This window comes from Coturnix japonica, chromosome 4 (genome assembly GCF_001577835.2).
Source record: "Coturnix japonica isolate 7356 chromosome 4, Coturnix japonica 2.1, whole genome shotgun sequence".
Lineage (NCBI taxonomy): Eukaryota > Metazoa > Chordata > Aves > Galliformes > Phasianidae > Coturnix > Coturnix japonica.
Window position 1 is genome coordinate 74,008,602 of NC_029519.1, and position 20,823 is coordinate 74,029,424.

The window sequence follows — 20,823 nt, forward strand, 5'->3', positions numbered from 1 at the left end:
GGCAGCTGTTAAAATGCTTATGTTTTCTACTCCCCATGCCAAGAATGATGTGTGAAAAGAGAACTTCCAATAGCTACAAAGAGAAGCTTGAAATTCCCATGTCAATTACCATTTAGTTTTTGAATCCTCTGGGAAGTTTTGGCATTTCCTTGTCTTCTGCATTTAAAAAAAATATTTGAAACCACCTGTGTTACTTTTTTTTTTTTTTAAGGGAAACACTTCTCCTTAAATCCAAGACACAGGATGCTGAAACAAATAGGCATCACTTAGCATTCTTGATAGGCTTTTGTAATCAATCTGTCAGAAAAATAAACCACACTAGTGTGAAATTTCCAAAACATAAGGACAACAAAAAGGTAAAAAGAACTGCTTGTTTTCAGTAAGGTGATAAGCTTTAAGGATTTGAATGAGTTTACTACTTTTTCTTTTAAAGTCTCTAAGTATTTTGCCCTCTTATAATATTTAGCTTGGCAAGTGATGTCTGAATTTGGCTTGTTCTGAACCAGAGTATTTTTGACTCTTGTGAGATCACATAAACTGATTCAGCTAAGTAGAATAGCTGTCATATTCTTTTCTCTGTCTAAAACCCTAATGCTAATTTCTTCCATGGGTGTTCATTTTATTTTAGGAAAAATGTATCATCTAAGATGATGAAAGCTACAATTTTCCCAGCAAGCTGTCAAACAACTGTTCTATTATCCTGTCATTTACACATGAATAAAATGTCTGTTAGAACTAATAATAAATTGGCCTGCATTTTAATGAGGCTAGTGATTTATTGCTCAAGGAAGACTGAAGAATACTATGGGAAATGCAAGTTGAAAAGGCAGTGAATGTCATCTTAGCCCACCTTATTTTATATGGGAACGTGCTCATGGATGCAAGTAAAGTAGGAGTAATGGAGATCTACTTAAACTAGTGTTTAACAACTATGATTTGGGTATGATAATCTGTGATTCTGAATGTCCTAACTCTTATAGATTGCTGGGCAAATAATCAACTAATGCAATATGGGATTCCTTCTAAGTTTATTATTGCTATTTGCTTTTTGTTGTTTTGCTTCCCTTTTCTTGCTGTGAATGTTCCTAAAAGGCAGGATTTTTAAATGTTATCTTAATGTTTGAGAAAGACAGTCACATGAGCATGCTCAGTGTAAATGCATAAATATTTCTATTTTAGATTCTCTTTTGGGTTTGGGAATGAAGTTAGTGAAAGGGAGGGAGGGAGAGGGGAGAGCATGCAGTCATCTGGAGAAAAGATTAAACATTCTTTGATCATAAGCAGCAGGACTGATCTTCCCGTACTGTGTCCTGCAGCTCTAGCTTTAAAGTCCTGGTACTGAGAAATACACACTTTTCTCTATTTCTTCTCAAGCAGTTAATACCATCTGAAACACCAAGGATTGAATTTACTGGGTGGTTTGAGGTAGGGCTGCCTTGCTATCTAAGCTGCTATCTAAAAGCCAACCCATGTTCACATTTCCTCTGCAGTGATGCAGATGTATCCCGCCTTCATGAGGCCATAGGTGAAATCAGATGCTCTATGAAATGTTGATCCTATGATGCCCCACCTCTTCAAGAGATTTATGTGTTGATGGGTATTATGTTTCAAGAAATATTTAAATGTGGTACTAAAATACATGCCTTAGTGGGGAAGCGGTGGTGGGAGGTGGATGGTCAGACTAGATGATCATGGAGGTATTTTCCAACCTTTGTGATTCTGTAAAGCTGTAAAAGCTTGCAAATGGCTGAACTGGAGGGAGTTCCTCTAGAAACATGGAAGTCCTTGGCATTTGGACAATGCCAGGCAGATGCATTTAATCCTAATATTGTGGGTTGGCAAAGCTTCTTACTATGGGATAAACTTGAGCCAGACTGTAAAAATTGGTAAAGGCAGAGAAACATCCTAAACTCTGGCTTTGTGTGTGCACTTTGACCAAAAGAGACAAGCCAAAACTGTGGCAATAAAATACAGTATACCTTAACACTAGTGTTTGCTTTAATTTTCCTTCAGTGGCCCAAGCAGAAGTAGAAGCCCACCCCCCACCCCCCCCCCCTTTTTTTTTTTTTTTTTCCATTTTGCCTTAGTCACTGGCTTGTGGTTGGGATTCTTGGTAGTGTAATTTCATCTATGTGAAAGGTGCCCAGAATAATCTCTACTAAAAAAGTCTCCTGGGAGGCAGAAAATGCAAGTCAGAAGCTCTTTGGGCAGCTGATGAAGTTGAACAAATCTTAACCACATCTTAAATCGGAGATCTGGTTCCCAATCTAGTAGGGAGAGGTGAGCAGTAAAAGCAGAGGAATGGGTTTTGAAGGGCTGACAGAAAGGCTAAGTCTGTCCCAAACCATTGATCATGGCTGGTCAGGACAAAGGACTATCTGGATGAGTAATATGTGAGAGCATCCCAAACTCATGTCTCAGCTTTCTGTCAGTTCTGCTCATCATTCTTATAAATCCAATTTAAACAATGAAGTTTTCAAACATGAGGATAAATTATCCCACGTGTTATCAGTATTAAAAAACAGGAGGCATGCAGGGCATCTATTGAGAGCTTACTTTTTTTTTTGTATCACAACTGCATTTTTGCAAAGGGTGTGAAGTTACTTTTCAGCTTCCTATAATGGTAGGCAAAAATTACAGCAGAAAGTCAAAGCCTGAGGAGTATTGGCCTTCCAAAAGGAATTTCTTGGCATTCATCAAAACATGAGGCAGTCAAACTTATGTTTAGTGTAAAGTAACTAAGGCATACTCTGCTCTAGACTTGTTTGTGAAGTGGTTTAACTGCTGATCCATTTTCAACCTACCTTACGACATAGCAGATGTATATAGATTTTGAAAAAAGGGGATTTTAGACTCTGTGTGGATTGGTAAGCCCAATTATAGCCATGTGTTTAATATTAGTTTTCTTAAATTTGTGTCTCCTAGGTTGTTTTTGCTGTTAGAAGCATAAAAAGGGGTATTATGAAAGGACTAATCTCTAGTACGAGAGATTATATCTGATCCAGAGCAAAGTGCAGAGAATTTTTGGGAGGTGATGGGTAGGTATCTAGCCCTACTCCCATTTTAGACCATTTTTGATAGACAACAAGCCCGAATCTTCTATTAGAAATATGATACTTGGATTTCATTTATTTATTGATTTATTTATTTATTTATTTATTTTTAACAGAATTGAAGAGTCAAATCAAAGTACAGATTTTGATAATAACCAAAATAGGTTACAAATCCTTTTGATCTGTTAGGCTCATCTAGGGCTTAGAAACAGTGCAGTTCTTTCTTAAGAATAGAATAGAAATTGTGAGAAAATGGAATTTCTTTCTGTGGCTGAACTGTGAAGCTTTGTATGCTCTTTTTAAATTAACTTTGTATTTTGGTTGTAATAGAGAAACAGTTGAGTGTCAAGTCTGTGCCTGTGTGAATGACCAGTGCGCTTCTATCTTAAACTCCTTAGATGATTCAAGAACTCTGGGGCTCCTCATGAGCACAGTTGAGAAAATTGAGTGGTTTGAGAAGATGGATCAACTTAACTTATTCAGTCAATCACCTTACTTCAACTTCTCAACAAAAGATCTGATTAATAGGTACAAGAGTTTTCTAGCTTGGAATGTCAGAATGCCATGAAGATTCCTTCCAGGCAACAACTTCTGTGCCTAGACCAATTTCTGTGCTTGCACATTTTGATGAACATACTAGGAAAACAATCTGGTTCTTCCACCCACAGACTCAACTAGAAGTTTCTGCTGCAAAATGCATCAAATTATACATAGTTAAGATGCATAGTTAACATAGTGACCAAAATGGTCTCCTGCTGCAGATGTAAAAAAGGTCATGTAGGATGTTGTCTTCTGCATGTGGTTACAGTGATTTGTAGGAATGGATCCACTATGTGTTGGAGTGGTCATGGACGATCATATGCCAGCTGAACTAGAGGAATTCAGAAGAACAGCAGTTCAGAAGGTCTTACATAATTCAGAGATCCTTGCAAGAGACTTCTGTTGCCAATTGAACAATAACTGGACATCCTATTCAAAATTTTAATTCTATTCATTAGTATTATCCTATGCTAACATCCCAGTAGGTTGCTTTTTTCTTTTTCCCAAGAAACACCATATTTCTGACTGCCTGTGTCCAAGGGTGCTTAGTTTTGTCTGGTTCTTTCTGGATCTCTGGATTAGCCTTTGTGCCTGCTGGATGTTTCCCAGTTCTAGTTGAGCTGGAACTTACAGAATAATCTGAGCTCAAAATGTTTCATGTTCAGATTGCCTGGAAGAGACAGACTTTAGTCCTGTAGAACCCACTTCTGACTTCAGCTTTAACAACTCATAGTAAAATACTTAACATCAGAAAATTTTCAAACAGTTCCAATCACAATAGAAGCAGAAATAGAGTTCATCTAGAATCACTTTCAATTTCTCCATCAAATGTTGTCAGATGTGACATGTTCTCACAAAACTGTCAATTTTTTAGATAGTCAGCAGACATATCTCAAAGAGAAAGCATTTGGAATGGAGGGTTTGATGGAAAACTTGGAGTGAGAATACTATGAGCAACTTACAGGCAACAGAACCAATAATTCCAAATAACAGACATATTTGAACTTACTGTTTACTGACTGTTCAGATGTGCTGCTGTTCTGTTTTGTTTATGTTTCTGATTTACATGATACCATGGTTGGAGTATAGGTTGTAAACCAGATTGTGTTCCACATACCAGAATTTTCTAAATCACCAGAATTAGAAGCTGTGCAATATTTTATAATAGGTGTCTGGATGGGTCTTTTCACATTTGTTACTGAATTTGTACATATATATATATATATATATATATATTTATAAGTACAGATACAGTGCAGTTTTAAAACAAATATGCAACTAATTGTTGTGTAATTTCCCTGCTCCTCAGGAGAAATGGTCATGACACCAGAGTTCAAGAAGTGTTTGGACAGTGCTCTCAGATAAGTGGTTTAATTTCTAGGAGGTCATCTGTGAGCCAGAACCTGGTCTTAATGACTTCTGCGGATCCTTTCCAAATCAGGATAATCCAGGAATGTCATGACTGGCCTGCTACAGTTTTGAATGAAAACTGTGTCGAGCTGGTGTCTGTTGTCTTAGATATATTCTCTATTTATTTATTGAATTGTAAAGAATTAGCAGCCCTTAACAAAGTGTTTCAATGTTCACCTTAAGAAGAATTTTGTCAGAAAATACATATATGACGACCACCTAATGAGAACTAGGAAACAATGTATTTAGAAAACTATTGAAGTACGTTTGTTTTATTTATGTTAACGAGAAATGAGAGAATTTACAGTTTGCTTTCCTCTTCTACAGAATGACAGAATCTTTTGTAACAAAGACAGTAAGTTGGTGGGTTTTTTCCTTTTTTTTTTTTTTTTTTTTTTTTTTTTTTTTTTTTGAGAGGGAACTGGGTGGCTTTTTTTCTTCTCCTGGATCTTTACGCTCTCAACCTATTTTATGATCCTTTGTCTAAGCTGTAACACTATTGGTAACCTTCTTGTTGAAGAGATGTTTGTAGACTGGTATTTTGGCTTCTAGGCTTGCTGTAGTCTTGTAAATTTTGTTCTAACCCTCCTGCAAAGGTCTGCAGGTTGGCGAGATAGATAGTCAGTGTGCACTTCTCAGCTGCCCTGGAAGATGTTTTTCATGCTCTTTAAGAGCATGTTTGCTTTATTTATATGAAGTGCTTTCTCAGTTTCTCTATGGATACACAGATTCAAACAGTTTAATTTCACTTTTATTAAAAGTAATTGGTTCAACAACTTCTCATTTGTAGTACAACAAAGTAGAATAAGTAGAACATACTCCTATAGATATAGATATTTGCTGAAAAAGAAATTATATTCTTTGTCAAAATCCAGGAATAAAACTCTCTAATTCCAATGTGATATTAAAAAAACAGCAATCATTTATTCCTCACAATACATACTGGGCAACTTGACAAACAAGTGCACCCTCTCAGAGTTCAGGTTCTACATTTAAACAGTTAAGACATACATATGCAGTACCTTTGTGTATATATATTCATTATTTTTCTATTAACTCATTAATATATGCTAATATCCCTCTGTGCATGCGCAGTTGCATCTAGGGTGGTCGTATGATCACTTACTTTATCCCCATTTTTCCATCCTCAGCCTCATCACAGAGACTTTTGGCTGACCTCTAGCTGTTTTTCCCCAATTTGGCAAACTTCTATTGCTTGTTAGGACACAGAGTAATTTCCAAAACATATATGCAAAAATCCAAGAAAAAAGTCCTTGCACCTAGTGAAATGCAAAGATAAAAGTAGTCTATTATGACTCCAGTGCTTCTTGTGAAGCAGAATCATTGAGGCAAATGAAGCTGTTCACACACCAAACAGAGTTGAAGTGGAAAGTTCTAGAGCTAGCACTCAATTCCTTTTGTTAAACTAATGTATTAGCCCTTAAGCTAATATATTGACCCCTTATTACTAAACAAGCCAGCCTATATCATCTTCCTTATCTATATATTCCTTAATTTTCTTCCATTGGGTAAATAAAGGTAGCAGATAACACATGCAAGAGACATAATTTCCTTCTTCCTTATGTTGTTGATTGTTTCTCTAATATGACTTCAGGCTGTAAATCCTCATCAGATCTTGACAGAAACTTCGACCTCAAGAAACTCCAGTTCATGCCTATAATGATGCCAGAAGGGAAGCATAAGGCTATAGTATACTTTGTATTCCCCTGCTCTCTCTGCTCTGAAGCTGTTCTAGTGCTATCATTGTATCTTAACTTGGTGATAAGAATAAATCTTGTCCATTAAATACTTGATGCAAAATAACTCCTGCCTCTGAGAATGCTGGATTATGTTTTTATCACTCACTAAAATAGGCTTTCTTGGTTGATCTTTTCTGGCTTTGAAAACATAAAACTTGTCACTGCTGTGCTTTGAAATGGGGAGAAATAAAACTTACATTGGAAGGTGAAGATGAAAAGGTTTTCTATCCAAAACTTCAGATATTTTATTTATTTATTTTTTTTCCATTTGGTCAGCATTTCTATCATTGTTAACTGCCAGGGATCAATTTCTTTCAACTGAAAGAAAAGACAGTGTGCAGCTGTGTATGTGTCCTAGGGGGATCAGTCTTAAAATATTTGCTTAACAACACACTTTAAGTAAGACTTTGAGTAAACGAGCTTATATTAGGAAAAAAAACCCAACAACACCTCCAAGAATTGTGATTAAAATTTAAAGCATTTCATCAGCTTACCTGCCTCATTGTTATGATTTGGTCCAAACATTGCAGAGATGCTTAAGAGAGAAATAATGATCTTTCTTCGTGTAGACTGTATAGCTCAAAGGACCAGAGAAAGCAGTGGGTGACTGTCCACCAGAGGAACAGCCTTAGGTTATGACCTCCATGGTCTTGTTTTCCTATCTTTGATGATGGAATGAAACTGGGGCTCTGCAAGAAGCTGCTCTCAAATTTTGTCATAGTTCAATTAGAAAAGTGCAAAAAATATGCATGGTACTAAGTTTGCTTGCATTTTACACATTGACGGGGTTTACAGTACAATAAACATAAAGCAAGTTGTTTCTCTCCTGGAAATGAGCTCCCAAAGTCAAGTAGCACAGTGCATTGTAAAAAAAATCATAATGCAACAACTGTTTCACCATTAGCTGAATAGCTTTCTCAGATTGACTGGCTTACCTTTCTCTGGGAGACAGCCTATAGCAAGAGGAGTCAACAAGCCTAGGAGTATGAGTAAGGCTTCTCAACTGCTGTGGCAGTGCTGGGTCACTGGGGGGACTATATTCTCAATGATATCTGGGCGCACAGGATTCATGCCAGTGCTCTGCAACACCACAGAGGATATGTCTCTTCCCAGTGGGTACTTTATGCTTCTCGAGCAATCAGAATGAATTACAAATGAGTCTTCACAATGCATGCTTTTCAATCTCATTCTTTATTTTCTATCTTTCTACTGATGCCTAAACTAATGATTTCTTGGCTCTTGGTGCTGTTAAATAGTAGTAATAACTCCATAGTTAGCAGCAGCTGTGAGAATTGTGTGGAAGTCTTGGTAGGTACTCTGTGCTTCAAATAAACAAGGTAAAACAACATCCTTTCTATCTAGTGGGAGAGAAATATTTGTAGGACTTCTAAGGTATTTTAATGTAACTAAGGAAAATCAGTTCTTGTTGCAAGGAATAGAGTTGATTCACTGCAGCCCACAGTATTTTACTGTGGGTTTTTGGTTTTTTTTTGTTTTGTTTTTTTCTTTTTGTGCATACTGCAAGACTCAAACTCCAAATGAAATATAAAAATGTTCCATTACTCACTTTTTCTTTAGAGTACATTGGAAAATAAGTGTCCCATCTGAGGCCCTTTTCTGTAAGGTTGCTAAGAAATAAAAACTGTCCCAGTCTCTTGTGTCCCACGCTGTCCACAAACAGAACAAAAATACCCTTGCTTTCCTCCACAAAACTGGCTGTGTAAACATAGGAGCTAATGACTGCATTCAGAGAACAAAAAACACTCAGACTGCAAGACTGCACTCATTAGCAGACATTCAGTAGTCTCTACCTGTACTCTGATAAGCCAGTGCACTTCCATGCACCACCTTAAGTGTTGATTCCATTTCTGTCAGCATCACCTGGTTGTTCTGCTCTCAGTTCCCTTCAACTGATCTCTGTTTTCTCCTTTTGAGGGAAGAAGAAAACCTCCAGAAGTTTTTGTTTTCTTTTTTGCAGTTGTGCCATTTTTAGACTTTCAATAACTGTAGAAAACTGTCAGTGAAATTTTGTACACTGTAGGAAAGAGAAGGTCAGGATCCTTTCAAGCCATGCAGATGCTTTACAATGCTTTGATAGCGCTAAAGGCTTTGTAGGACTTCTTATGACAGCAGTCAAAAGTGCACTGGAATGGTCTTGACTTCTAGGGATCTTGGCAAACAAGCCTTAGCTTTCAAAAGTTTCTTCAAACTGTGAAGAAACACAAAACTGTGTTTTGTGCCATGCTTTTTAAGTTCGTAATGGAACTGCAGCATCCTCCCATCACTTTCTGTAGTGCTTCTCTTCCTGCCTATTCTGAGTGCTATTTTTACTTCATTTGAAAGTTAAAGGCAAAAATCTAGAGACTGTAAATATATTTACGTTCCTTGAAGCTGAGATTGAACAAGACATAATTCTTTTTGATGTCAGGGGATGCTGAGTACTTCTAAACCAACAGGAATAAACTTCAGTGGGGTCAAGAGTTTGCATCTACACCAATTAGCTTCATGGTGTACAACAGCAGGCTGAAAGCACTGTTTCAATTTCTCTGTCATGTAAGTTGACCTCTAAGGGCAAAGCATTTATATCAGTGAAGATATATTTTTTAGATAAGGGTGATCCCTTAAATTAGGAATAGAGGAAAAGCATTGAGAAAGCTGAACTACCACTAGAACATGCTTTATAGAATAACAGCAGTAGCCTTACTGCTTACATGGTCCCTTTCATCTTTGAAGTGCTTGAAAAATATTAACTGCTAAGTGACTACATCAGAAGATTGATTCCCATCTACAATTTGGCTTTTTGACTTTACTGTGGTGAATAGAAATCTTCAAGTGGAGGTGACATATATCAGAAGTACTTTTCAAAGTATTTTGCTGTTGTAGATTGATGGAATATAAAGAAGCTTAGCATGAGGGAGCACTGAATGTGTTTGATACCTCCTGGCCCCAAATCAGCAGTTAGTTATCTGTATAATCCCAATGATAAAGAACAAAGATTCAGAATAATGCCTTAAGATATGGGTGACATGGGCTTTTTTTGTTTGTTCTTTTCTCTGTTCCTTTTTTTTTCTTTTTTTCTTTTCCTTCATAATCTCTCTGTTTTTCCTTTCCTTTGCCTGCCTGCTCTTTAGATGCCTGGTCTGGCATCTTTTTCTGCCTGATTTGTCCTTATTTTCCACTCTTGGAAAACAGAGTCTTGGATGACTCTGTTTTCACTGCCAGACTTTCATTCCTGTGATTTCTGTAAAGATTTACTCTCACTATACTCCACTATGAGTTAACGCAGACGTAAAAATGGGTTTCAAATTAAGGTAGGGAAGAATTTTCTTGGTCTTATTCAAATATTACTCAATATCATTCAGTAATAGGTATAATGGAGAAATTATCTGTATTTACCAGCAAAAATGAACAAAGCTATTGGAACACTAGCTCAGTCAGTAATACCATGGTTTTGACTGGGGGAAATAATACAATTTGGAGGTACTTTCATTATTTGTTTTCTAGGTCAGGTCAGTGATGCCAAAGCCAGCAGTGAAGCAAAAGAAGGTGGTGCATTTTGAAAGCAACAAATCAAATAGTGTGTGATTGCAATGAGCTCATTATGTTCTCTTTTCCTCAGGTAATGTTCATGTGTTTTTTTCACTCTTGCTGTGTCTATCATTGTTAAACAGCAGAGTGCATTATCTGCCTTCCTATTAAATAAGCTTTTGTATTGCACTCTAGGAGTCTCAGTGTTTTACTGACACTCCCCTAACTAAGTTATTCTTATTCCTTGTCTCTGCTTCTCTTTTCTCACTGCATAAACTCACTAATTCAGTAATGCTGTACAGCATCAGTGTAATCTAAACTCAAGAGACAAGTTCTGGAAGTTTTTAAGAAAAAAACATACATTTACTCTCTGGGATAATAAAATTGAAGTCTTCTCTGGATTCTTTTGATTTTGTTTCTTATTGTGCTCTTTCTACATCATAATTTGCAACTACCAGAAAAGCACCACATGGATGTGAGTCAATAGCAGGCAAGTACATACACTGGCTTGTCATATAAGTATTAAGGGTGTACATTTCTATGTGTTTCATGAAGCTGAAATAATTCAGTACTTGTAGTTCACTAATATATTCAGTGAAGAGTTCAAGCCTAGTGACTTAAAGGCTAAAAGTATATATTATGTTTTAAAGGGGCCCTTCAGATATTCTTTCAGTCAGAAGGTATGGATTTTCTCTTTTTTTTTTTCTTGCTTGTGTACTGTTGGATATAATAAGTAGAGTTAGGTTGTAAAGGGAGATAAAGAAATAGATCTGATGTCACTGTTCTGCTTGGGATTTGAGATGCTGCTTGCAATGAGATTTCTAAGCTGTTAATGGTTAGAAGCATCAAGTGATAGGGAAAGGACAGTGTTACTCATTCTTTGCTGTTTACACATTGCCTTAAGCAGTGGTCAGTACTGACAACAAGGTGCTTGCCTTCATAGACCTGCTGTGTGATCCAACATGCCTGTGTTCTGTACTTGTACACCTCTGCTTGATAGGAGAGGTAGGATTTACATTGGGAAGCATGCTCAATTAAGAATGCAAATTGAAATGCAAGTGTGGAAGTCACAATGGTATCCACAAAATGGCATCACTAAAATGGTAACGGAGAGATGCTACTGTCACTCTTTTGGTCTTACCACCAGCCTGTGGATGCCAACATGGCTACTGCCTTCTGGTTTTAGTTGGTATCTGTGGTCTAAAGTATGAAACAGCAAGAAGAGAGCTGTCCAGAACTGTACGTTTGTTTCAAGTCACCTATTTTCTTCAAGAGAAGACTGGAAACATGGGTTGGCTGAGAAGAAATCCTGTGAATTGGAGTTAGTCACAGGGATGGTGATGAGTGAAATTTAAATAAGAAAGAGGTTTGCTTAACAACTAGGAGCTCTCCACAGAAGCGGTGCCATTGAAGCAGGAACATAATTGCAGGTTAGGCATTCTGAAATAACATTCATAATTTTTTTTTTCTTAGTTCAGCAAATGTGATTTGAGGATTGTGAAGAGGAGTTAAATTATATATCCTCTGAAAACCCGGAGTTGTTTCCTTCCAAGATATTATATTTTAATAACGGCATACCTGCCATCTCTAAGAGTGATCTTCAATGATGCTACTAATACAGACATAAATCATGCATATTTGTGTTAAAATCATATTCACCTAGGCAGAAATGTGATGTGTTTTGTAATATACTATCTGAAGCTGTCATTTTTTTGAAATGATACATGTATAATTGAAATGATATACCAGTCTGAGCAGAAAGCAAAAGAAAAGCTGTTCATCCAACTCTTTTGTGCAGAGAGAATCGCTCCCATTTTCCTTCTCTGAAGGAACAGGACCACGTGGCTGTGGCAAGTAGATCTTCATTCGTTCCAGTGGTGTCAGGGCAGCTCATTCGTTTCTGTTAAGGAAAGTAATAAAGTGGCATTTGACACTGTGAACTAATCCAAAGTTTCTGCAGGCAGCTGAACTCCTGTCATCAAAGGTTATGTAAAATGAATTTGTATTTGTATTAATTTGTGTTAAGTCCTCGTCCTTGCACCCTCAAATGAGAGATTGCAACTAGACTTCTGCTTTTTATGTTTGGCTATGGCAAACTGGGGTGTAAGTGATGAGAGTCAACAAGAAGACTGACATACTGCCATGCCAGCTTAGACTCAAAGTGTAGTGGAGCAAGATTTCAGGGTTTGGAAACTTAATTGAAGATTTTACAAGTTGTCTCAATAATTAGTGCTTCATTAAAAAGAAAAGATGCTTGCAGTTCTTCAGAGTCTTGTAGTGCAGTAGTGGAAATGCCTCTTTTTTTTTTCTACTTCAGGCAACAGTGTCTCAGGCAAAACTGCATCTGACTGTATGTGCATGTGTGAACTGAGCCAAATGTTTCAGATTCCACAAATAAGTTTAAGCTGAACTTGTTTGTACAGCTGAACACTGGCTCCAGAAGGGATGCCAGGCAGGAGAATTTGGGGTGTTATTTGTTTGCTTGCTTTGGAGTTATGGCCTGAAATGCCTTGGGAGACTGGTGAAAGTAAGCTTTCTATGGACATAGATTGTCATACAACAGTTTTGGATGAAAAATAAGTCATTTTGACATGACATACTGTTATGCTGGCACTATCTCTAAGCATTTGGTTCACTGGAAAAGAGCTTTTCCTAAACAAATCAATTATTATTGCTGTGACTTTTTGTTTCTGGATCCAGGCTGAGGCATGTGGCAGATGTAATTACTTGGCATCAGAGATGGCTGGAAGCTCCCATTTTCACTCTCTGCCCTTAAAATAATAATAAATAAATAAATAATATGAAATCCTATTTTTTCTGAAATAGTCTGCTCTGATACTTCCACCTGCCAATCTACAGTCACTTGTTCTACAACAACCTCAACATTCCTAAATTCCCAGTAACACAAGATATGGTTACTCATGGTTAGTCACTTGTACATTGTGTTTCTCCATATCCAGAAATGATTTATTACATGTGTTCTTTCCATCTGTGTGAGGCTGTGCAGAATGTTGCCTTTGTGCAATGGGATATTGAAGTTCCACAGATGAAGGTTGATATTACTTGATCATATATTTTAAGTGAATGTGTAGCACTCAGATTCCTGGGCAATTTTATTTCTGCATTCATTTTCAATAGTTTGACCAAAATACTTGTACTTTGAATAACACATGCATTGCTTTTTATCTTTATTCAATAACTCATAATAATCATTTGCAGGCCCTCTCCCCTCATCTGTCCAACCAGTCATAACATCATAAAATTCTATCACAATGGTGGATCCATGTTAACTACTCCTGATAACCTACTTTTCTTCCACTTGCTTGGAGATGACTACCTGAGATCCAGAATAAGCTGCTCCATTGCCACCCCAGTGATGGAGGTGAGGTTGACTGTCCTGTTATTCCCTGGCTCTTTCTCCTTGTTCTTTTTGAAGTCTGTGACATTGGCTATCCTTCAGACCTCAGGCACCTATCCTGTTCTCCATGATGTTTCAAAGATGATAGTGGTTCAACAACCACTTCTGCCAGCTCCCTCAGCACTTGTGGATGCATCCCATTGGGGCCCATGGATTTGTGTGCATCAATTTTGCCTAGATGATCTCTAACCAGATCCTCTTCCACCACAGGGAAGTCCTCCTTTCCCCAAACTTTGTTTCTTACTACTGGTGTCTGGGATTTCTCATGGCCAGTCTTAGCAGTGAAGACTGAAAGACTGAAGCAAATAATGTGTTCAGTAAATCTGCCTTCTCAGTGTCCTAAATAAATGCATGTTAATGTAGCAGATGGTTTATTTTAATGATGAACTATTTGAGAAGGCTTGAATGTTTTCATTTTTAGAGGATAGATGGATACATTACATGTATTAGTTAGATATATTAGATCTTCCCCTCCCCTCCCCAGATGCATTCTATATTCATAAGTAGTCACAAAACAGCTCAAATAAGAAATTTGCTGCCTATGGGTACTTTTTAAATTATTGATTATAAACTAATGGATATTTGTGGCATTTTATTGAAAGAAACTCTTTGGTGACTGTGACTGGAACTTCAGATCTGCAGAAACGAATTCAGAAAAATAGTGAATAACAGAGGATTTATGGTATTAAATTTTATTCAGATTAGTTTATGCCACTCTTTGTGGGCCTTAAATGTTTTGCCAAAGAGATGGCTTGATCCTGGCTTTGGGGCCACAGCATAAGAAAGATGTGGAACTCTTGGAGCGGGTCCAGATGGGGGCTACTAAGATGATCAGAGGGGCTGGAGCACATCTCCTATGAGGAAAGGTTTAGGGAACTGGGCTTGTTTAGCTTGGAGAAGAGAAGGCTCCAGGGGAGACCTCACTGTGGCCTTCTGGTACCTGAAGGGAGCATCTAAACAGAAGGAGGAACAGTTGTTTATGAGAGTGGATTGGACAAGGGGGGATGGCTCTAAACTGAGACAGGGGATGTTTAGGTTAGATATTAGGAGGAAGTTTTTCACTCAGAGAGTGGTGTCGCACTGGAACAGGTTGCTCAAGGAGGCTGTGGATGTCCCATTTCTGGAGGCATTCAAAGCCAGGCTGGATGTGGCTCTAGGCAGCCTGGTCTGGTGGTTGGTGAACCTGAACATAGCAAGGAGGGGGTTGAAACTAGATGGTTATTGTTGTCCATTTCAACCCAGGCCATTCTATGAATCTATGACTTTATGATCCTGCAAAGCCTCTGTTACACATGTTTATGGAAAATACTTGAAAGTATCCATAATTATTTTTAATCTAAGGGCATAAAAGTAAAGGGTATAACGGACTGACTTCTATGCTTCAAGACTGTTCAGATCAATAAAATTATTTCGTTCAAACTGTTTATCTGTTTTGCTATAGGCATGACAATAAGGATCTACTCAGACTCATCCTTTGATGACAACAGAGTTGTATAAAATCTTCAATTTATTTTCAAGATGACTATAAGAAAGTCAGCTTAGCTTTCCAGGAGAAACTGGTGAAATATCTCTGCTTTTCCTTAGTGTATCTGCAAATGAGGGGTAGAGCTTCAATAGACAGATGCTTGATACAGGGATTGGTGTTGTACATTTCTGGTTAGGAGACATGCAAAGAAGCAAAATTTGTGGCAACTTTCAGTTCAGTCAAAGTGTTTCTGTGTGAGCTTGTTGCTTTTACTTTGAATCTGTGGCTCCATTATATAGCTGCAATTTTTTCCTGTCAAGAGAAATGAAGGTGAAACTCTCCTAGCGGGAGAATTACTAATTCTACCTGTTATAATTATATTAAATGCCAGAAAAACAGGCTTCAGTCTCTATTACTTTAACGGGAGCTATGAAGTAGAGCAACTCCAACAGAAACAGTTTCCAAATGCACATCACCATGAGAGAGGGCAGAATCAGCATTCAGAGAGGAGAGTGGATCTTCCTTTCCCAGGCTGAGAAATTATTTATCTTCGCCTCATATGTTGTAGACACAATATAAACAAGCTCTTGTTCTTCTTTTTAGTAGAGACAACATGCATTATTAAACAGAGCATCTACTCATGTTATACTCTTTTATTTATGAATTTCACTTTTGCAAAATCCTATTCACACACATCCTTCAGGCATTATTTTTTTCTCATTGAGGTGAGTAAAATATTGTTTTCTCATCAATGTTATCCATTATGGTAAGAGGCAGTCAAGTACGTTCTTCTGTGCTCATAAACTTTAAAGAAACATTTGCTTGACTGATTTTATTTCCTTAGACTTATTTAAACTCCTCTGCATGAATAGGTAATAAGAATATTGTATGAGAGTTCAAGTAATCAAATGTTTAAAAGTGGTCTGAAACACATCTACTCAATTTCTATAATGTTGTCTGTTAGAAGTAACATTCTCCTTAACTTTGTTGTTTCCCTACCTCTGCCTTTAGCCTAGATCTTATCGTCTTTCTGTCTATCACAGCTCAGATCTTCTTTTTCTGTATGTGTCTGTCTCTTAATATCTACTCAAAATCCATTTCAGGAAAGGGGATTTGTGGATTACCCAGGAGATTAGCAATTAAAAATGTTCCTGTGGAAAGAGCATTCTCCCTGCACACCTCATGAGGATGCAGACCCACAAACAACTGCTATTTTCAGTCCGGATACCGGAACAGCATTATTGCAAACTTAGAAAGGTGTTCAGCTTGAACCGGAGAGGTGCTGCTCTTAGTGTTGAATATCCACATTTTCTTCCTTCAAAATTCCCACAGGACTGAGCAGGTTTTGATCAAGAGAATACTGACTGTGACCCATAGAATGCCACTTGCAGACTGTTTCTTTGCCTATAGCAAAAGCTGCTCAGGCTTATGCATGCTATCCTAAATGCTCCACTCTACAGGAAATGCTGCTGTGTTGTTTAACCCTTGAGGAATGGACAAAAAAAAGCCTTCTGATAAACTATTCCAGATCTCTTCAAGAGTGCTAGAAACAGGCAAAATCCAGCGAAGTTTTTTAACTTGCTTCTTTACTGTTTCAGAATTGCTTTGGTTTAAGGGGCTGTTCAGCCTGTAGAAGAGAAGGCTCCAGGGAGACCTGATAGTGGTCTTACAGTATCTAAAGGGGGGCTATAAGAAAGAAGGGGACAGACTCCATGTCTGTTGGGATAGAACAAGGGGAAATGATTCCAGTGTAAAAGAAAGATGTAGACTGGATATAAGGAATAAGTTGACGATAAGAATAGCAATGCATTGGCACATGTTGCCCAGCAAGGTGGTGGGCGACCCATCCCTGGGGACATCCAAGGTCAGGTTGGATGGGGCTCTGAGCAACCTGATCAAACTTTAGGTGTCCCTGTTCATTGCAGGGGAGCTGGATTAAGTGACCTTTCAAGGTCCCTTCTAACTCAAATGATCCTATGATTTTCACCCAAAATCCAAGAATTATTAGCAGATTTGGTCCTCTTCCTTCCTGTTCAGATGCATCATTTCCTTCAAAAAGTTATGTTGAAACAAGAGTAGATAGAAATCCTCAGTATTTATGTAGCTCCTGCTTCCTATTGCCCATCTCCTCCACTCAGAATACTAGTGCTGCTGCATGGCATATCTGCAATAGCATCTAAAGTAGCATGGCAGACTTTTCTTGGGCAAATTCTCTCAGCTGAGAAGACACCTGAACCCCCAGCTCTTTATTTAAGATGGCTGTAATTGATCAGGTGACCGCTGGCAGAACTTTTCCTTCAATATATAATGACAGCAACAACGCCATTTCTTGTTATCTCCCCTATACGGGATGATTCAGTAGTGCAGGCAAACTTTGGAGAGTGAAAAATCTAAGGGATCTGATAGACAACTTCTGCCAAATGTTGAGTGGGGCAGATAAGATATCCTGGTTCTGGATAGCTCTGTAGATTTCAGGGTGGGGCAAGGAAGAAAAAGAGTAATTATCTTTTTGGCTAAGCTCTAGAAAGATAACCCTTGATGGTACAGTCAGTGTGCTATCTTATACATGATGCCTGTGTTAACAAAGTCAACATTTTAACTCACTGATGAAATTGCTTCTAGCTCTGCTAGAGTGGTCTCCATGTAAATAAGCAGACTGAGACCTAGTTCTGATGAATGTAGGAAAGGAAATGTCTTCCTTCTTCTCAATGCTAAAGTGAAATGGAGACTTTCATCTTTAGAGAGCAACATGTAGTCTAAGACATTGAAGGTGAGGAACAAAATTTAGAGATGCTTGTCATGGTGCTCAATGCTCAGCTTCTCTTTATCCATCATATAGGGAGGATGTACTCATAACAGGCATGAGCATGTGATTATATTAAACTTCTATAAATAGTGTCTTCATCCTCAGTCTGAAAATGGTTATGCATTTGTGTGTGTTTATATATATCCAATCTATATGGCTGTGCTTTTATCTTTGTTGAGGATCATTTATTATCCAGGACTTAGCTGCAGTGATGTGATACATCTTTGACAGTTCTTGGCATATGATAGCTATAAGAGGGTAAAAAATGGCATAGTCTTGGAATGAGCTTGAAAAGATAAACTTGTACTCTTCTTCAGGGATTTTATAGCTTGTGTTGAGCAGAATCTGGTTGGCAAAGCTGACCCGTAGACCTACAGAGGAAAAGTATAGAAACTGAAAAGGTGCAAAGCTGGGAGATTCAAGAGTAGCAGGGTAGACTCAGAATATGTGACTACTAGGTAGCCAAGGAAAGGTGCAGTGAAGAGAAGATGGAGAAAATTTTGCAGACCTATGTGCCCTGAAATACTTAGTTTTGCCATCGACAGTCTGAGAGTCAGCTGAATGAGGCCTTGTCAAGGGAAAGGAAAAGAAAAAAAGAACAAAAATAGGAAGTGAAGGAAAGAAAAGGGAAAGGGAGGGGAAGAAGTCACGTAGCAAAATTAGCACTTGAAATGTTCAAGAGAAAGATAAACAGAAAGGACTGGGAGGAAGAGGACAAGAAGGCAAAAAAAATTTAGAGCTAGCAATACTATCTAGCTTCTTTGTTAATTATTCCTACCTTGTGAACAGCTGGGATATTTTGAATCTGGTTAAATCTCTTGTAGAGCAGAACTTGTGCATGTGGTTGCACTGAGGAATAACTAACTGGAAAGAGAGAAAGAAAAAATGTCCTTTATTTGTAAAGCTTGAATGGATGAGGAGAGCCTCTTGGAGAATGATACAGACGAAGGCAAAAAGAAGAAAGATGACCTATTTAGGGTGATCTCAGAGACACCAGGTAAAGAAAAATGTTTGGAGTTATGTCACAAAAATCACAAATCTGATGAATGGAGAGCTGATATGCTATAGAACACCTTTGCATTTTCTTTCTCTACAAATAGATTTCAAACATCAGGGTGTTGTTTTTCTTACCTTTAGAAACTTCTCTATTTTAAGATGGGCAATTTTGTCCAAAGTCTCAGTATGCTACCTCAGATAGTCCTCCTCAGTGCATCCCTCCTATCCTTTCACTATCCTTTTAAGTAAGGCAAATATTTCTTTGGTCTGAAGCATGGCTAGTTACTAAGCTAGCTAACATAATGTCAGTGCCCTGCTGATTCCTAATAAAGGAAGTGATAAAACAGAGTAATTCTTCCCTATGGATTTTTCTCACAGTGTTTTCTTTTAATAGCTACAAGGCCTGCTCCAAACTTAATGCTTTCTATTTTATTATTTTGGCCCCTGCTGTCAGAGGCAGATGTTGGTGGAGTGGAAGTAGAGGTTGGATCTTCTCAACAATATTCTATCACATTTTGTTGTCATGTGACAGATGGCAGCAGAGGGGCAGTCTGACAAAATGGCATCTGACATGGAACTTCATATGGAGTGAAGGTGTGGAATTGAATCCCTCCAAGTAGAAAAAATGGCACCCACTGAAATTACTGGACATTTATGGAGACCAAACAGTGGATATGAGCACAGTGAGGAGGTGGGTGGTGTGTTTCAGCAGTGACAACAGTGACGTGAAAGACAAGCTGCGTTCTGGACAGCCATACACATCTGCCATGCCATGAAATGAGAAGCATCTCAGTCAGTTCACTCAATTGCATTGGATAACAATGGTGATTATGTTGAAAAATAAGTTTTTGTAGCTGAGAATTTTCTCTATCAGATAGCATTATTATGCTCTTTGTATCTATTGCAGTTCTCATGGAAATAAATAGGAGGCATTATTTTCAGAGTGAACTCTGTATGCTGGTTAATGCTTCTAAAGACAAAAATGTTGTAAGAACTAGACAGTTAAGGCCAAATTTCAGTTTAATGACAAAAACACTAATCAGAGCCTGAAGGAGAATTCTTCTTGGAAAGGGTATTTTACAAAAAAAGTCCCAGTGAATAAATACATGTATGTACTTCTAACCATGGCAAATCATATCTGGTTTAAACAATATTTGTACCCTCAGATTAAAGCATTAGCAATATATATTAAGTACTTTTTTCTAGAAGCCCCTTGACAGAGCATGCTTCCAAATACCGTTCTGTTGAGCCTCTTTACTGAAATAACAACATTTTTACTTATTAAGTCTTGGATCTCCCAGGATAGTCCTCATAGTGCAGTTTTAGTTCCTAAGGAAGGAACCATTTAAATATTTCTCTTCTATTCTTGGAACATTTTGTTGATTCAGAATTCCATTCTAGTGGAAACTCCTGTTCATTTATGAAACCAGATCAATGATTTATGAAATTAACACTCAGAATATTTCTCAACTGAAGACAGTTGACATTAATAAAAAAGAAGTTGTCTCTTGAAAAAAGTTATTATTTTCAACAAGAATATCCAAGTTAATATCCTTACCACTTACACAATTACATACATTTAAGAATCACTTATTTAGTTTGTACATTTACATGATTTTTTTCCAAAGCTGCTGCAGAATATTTTTTTAGATATTATTTGTAGATGATTTTATACTTTTTAATGCAAGGTCTGGCATAGTATTAAAAAAATAACTTCAGTCATGTTATCATGTAATACACAACATTGTAGTGAGAAGGATGCATCATCAGTAACTGGTTTACAAGATTCAAGTGTTCTGGTGATGAGTTTGTCTGTAGTCATGCCAATAATGAAAGTATGGATACTG